At 35.7% G+C, this 3,918-nt stretch overlaps 1 non-coding gene across 1 annotated transcript; it reads right to left on the bottom strand.

The window, feature by feature from the left end:
- Nucleotides 1–287: 287 nt before the first annotated feature.
- Nucleotides 288–368, bottom strand: LOC120607633 (small nucleolar RNA SNORD115). Its single transcript, XR_005654187.1, has one exon. It is a non-coding gene; the product is annotated as a small nucleolar RNA SNORD115 (small nucleolar RNA).
- Nucleotides 369–3,918: the final 3,550 nt, after the last annotated feature.

The following is a 3,918-nucleotide window of genomic DNA, read 5'->3' as shown; positions in this document are numbered from 1 at the left end:
ACTTCAGATTATTAATACTATGATGTAACACTTGATAGAACATCCCACTTAATGACACAATAAAAGAAAAAAAGCTAAGGAATGACCCCAAATATGCCCAACTCTTAGGAAATATGGATCACTAAAGAAAATAAAGCATGAGCATTTATTTTTTACTTAGAAGTGCATAGACAAGTTAGGGCTTCATGAGATTCTTTCAAGGGATTGTCTCGAGCTCAAAATGCCACTATTTCCTGGAAGGAAAATAAAAATCCCCAACACCCTGTCCCAGGATTGTCATCTAGATTGGGTCTCAAAATAATGTTATTGAACATGATTCTTAGGTCATCATTTCTCTTCCAGACAACATAAGTTCTCATCATTGACCCCACAAGACACTCCCTGCACATCCATATAGTCGAACCTGAATATTCTCACCAGAGATGAATTCTGGATGTTACAATGTCAAGGTAGACATGAATTTCCATGTATCTCCTGCTGGACACCTGGCTAACGTCAGGCTGATACAGACATGTTTAGGTGGTGAGTAAGCATATACTTTATTTACTATTTTCTTTAACCACTCCCAGTACATCTCCACTAGTTTGCATCTGTTAGCATACACAAAAATGAGATTATTCATACAAGAAATATGCTGAAAGGAGGAAAAAGTGGATTGCTTTCAGATCACGCTGCAGGCAAGACAACTATAGAAGGAGAGAAGGAAAGAAGAGGATTGGGTAAAAAGCATCTTGGACAATTCCCAGAAATTTTTGGTCAGGCTGATAGAGCCCAGAAGCCCCAAAGTTGCCCCATGGAAGAGATCCTAATGAAGCCAGGGATGGGTTTCAGATGAATGCCAGCAGGGCCAACACACAAATACTCAGTTTCCTGCAGGAGATGTGAGTGGTACATTTTCACGGCTGTCATTTCAATTATTGAAATAAAGATTGATGACAAAGCATAATTTTGTAGTGGAACAAAACTAGATTTCAATCCTTGCTCTTTAACTTTGGACAAGTTCTTGAACTTTCCTAAGCCTCAAATTTTTTTCAGCTGTAAAATGGAGATAATAGTACCTATTTCATAGTGTCACAGCGAGTTTAAAATGTGATGGTTATGTAAAGCCCTTAGCATGGCTCCTGGTATGTAAATGTTAGTTCTTCTAAGTGTAAAGACATAAGAGACCTTGCATTGTCTGACCTAATGGCTATTTCCTATTTCTACTATAGAATATACAAAATTCAGTCAGTTGTTAAAAAAAAAATAGGAAACTCTTATCTCATAATATGTATGACTCTGTATAAACTCACTTAAAATTGGTTAAAATTGAATGTAAAGTATTACTGTTAGGAATTATAAAAGGAACGCGAACAATATTGGTTAAATATTGGCTTAGTATCTATAATTTAATAGTAATATTTTTAATTATTTGATTATAGTAACATTTATGACAAATAAGACATGAGCTAAACTATATTTTTGGAGTTTATTAATAACTACTTCTTCCAAAAATTATAACCCACTCTCCTAACTCTCAAAATAATGTTCAACTAAAACGATGACTTTGTCTTAGACAAGTAATTCAGTCTGGTTTAGTGGTTAATTTCAAATATTGCTGAGTTTCATACCTCTTACTGTGAATTTAATATTAATGTAGATTTACTTGTTTTAATGTTTGGCCTCATTTCTAGGATTATTTGGAATGAGAATTTCAATATTTACTTACAAATGTTTCATCTATGTTAGGTTAACTGTCTTAAGACTATTCAGATTTGAAAATTTTATATTAATAATTATACTATAGAAATCAATTCCTGCATACTGAGAAAAATGTAAAAACCAAGAAGGTAAGCCTGATGCGTAAAATATTTCTTTAACAATAATAGTACAATGGAAAATACGATGAGAATTTATTTAAAACTATGACTATGTACACTGGTGTCTAATAATTAGGGATTATTTCACCAAAGTCCGAGGCTAATGATAGGCTTTCATTTAAATTATATTGTATGAAAAAAAATGTGAATAGACTTTACATGGGCTAGATTTTTCTAAGCAAAAAGTAATCAAAACTGATTTAAAAATCAGTTGTTTTTATTGATTTAAAAAGAGAAAAAATAGCTTTGGTGTGAAAACATTTATTTATACTATATATTATTTCTCTCTTTCAGGCTCACTTGGAAAAGCTAGTTACGAGTAGAGGAATAAATTATGGTTAAAATTTTTTCTCTCCCTATTCCACATTTCCTCTTCCTGTGTGCTCTGTGACTAGCTGTGTCACACTGGACAGCAGATTGAGGTGGGTGAAGAGAAGTTGGACCGGGTGCCACGTCTTAGTACTATCTCTCTAGTCCTTGCCACCCCCTGAATGGTGTTGGACCTCCTGCTTCTCCCTTCCACCAGGTCTCTTTTATGTCACCGATGCATGAAACCATGTGTTCACCTACATATGTGCAAGGGAGAGGGATAGTTAGAATGATTATCTGAATAAACTAGCCTAAAAATACTACAATTAAAACATCCACTTTTATTGAAAAATGGGAAAATAATAGGTTGAAAAGGGAAACATACAAATGTATTACATAAATTTTTTTTCAGGATTTAAAATTTCATTGGTATGATCATGACAGACTAAATCCAAGATTTAGAGATTGATTCTCCATGTCATAAGAATTGTAATCAGGTTTTTCAGAGTATTTGTGGGGCCTGATGAATTAGATTCAACTAATCCTATAATCATTATTAAATATCTCGCATCTCCTGTCTGTCTTAAAAATCCACCTATTTTATGACCTCTGTTATTCTTCTTCTGTCTGGAATAATAGAAACCTATAATACATTTCTCAGCAAATCTAACCTTCTGCTCTTTCAGTGCCTCCTCACTGGTGCAAACTGCTGTACTAGAAATGCTCACGAGATGCTAAGATATTGATCTCCTCAATTTCAAGGGAGCATGGGGCCAAAGTCTTTAGGCTGGTGCTCTCTCTGTGTGAGCAGCTTTGAACATTTACTCCAATATGTTGCACAAGCTCTGTGTGGGAAAAATGTTGGAAGACTTTGTCTTAGACCTGTCTAGAGACCTCTTTCCTTACTTCCTCCTCCAGAACTTGACCCCACTGGTGTCTCACTCTCTGTGTTGAATTTTCCTTGTCTAAATTGTATCCTCTCCCTTCAGTCACAGCACAACCAGAATTTCCAGTCTAGAGTCTAAATGCTAAAATAGACATAAAGGTGCTACCTCTTTTTAAACTCATAAATTGTTAATGACAACAAAGGAAAAGAAAAATCTCCATATTCAATTAAAATAGGAACTATCTGTAAACTCAAGCCACAATACTTGAGGAAGGATGACCATAAGTAGAAAGGGCACCCAGCAGACATTGAGAGGGGAAATGCCTGAGGCTGGAGATTTCCGACAAAATTCCTTGGGTTCTCCACTTAGTTTTTCAAAGCAGGTGTCATATTCTAAAAGAAAAAAAAAAAACTGAAAAAATAACCATATTCATTGTTCAAAGCAAGGGGAACTTGGTGCGTAAACTGGCTATAGGGTCTTTCTGGAACTCATTTTGGCAAGGAGGAAGAAGAAATGAGGTCAATACACCATATTTGTAGGAAGAAGTCAGTTGTTGAGTCAGAGAGGAGAAAGGCTCCACAAGAGAAGCAGCCATGCTATTCCTGGGCTTTAGGGCCTGGAGACCTCATCTGCTCACATAAAGCTGTGTCATAAGGACCATTGAAGAAGCAACCACAGGATGAGTCCATCCACACTCCTACTATATTCTCTCTGAGATAAACACAAGCACTTGTATAAGCTCCCATTTTGACCAGTGTACTACAGGGGCATTTCTAGTCTCTGGGTAGTAGCAACAACTTAAATCCAGTATAATAATTCCTAGAAAATCTAGCTATTTCCTTTTTCCTAGGGCAGTCATCCTA

The sequence above is a fragment of the Pteropus medius genome, unplaced genomic scaffold (assembly GCF_902729225.1).
Source record: "Pteropus medius unplaced genomic scaffold, Ma_sr-lr_union100, whole genome shotgun sequence".
Lineage (NCBI taxonomy): Eukaryota > Metazoa > Chordata > Mammalia > Chiroptera > Pteropodidae > Pteropus > Pteropus medius.
The sequence above is the reverse complement of the archived record's forward strand: the minus strand, read 5'-3'. Positions and strand labels throughout refer to the sequence as shown.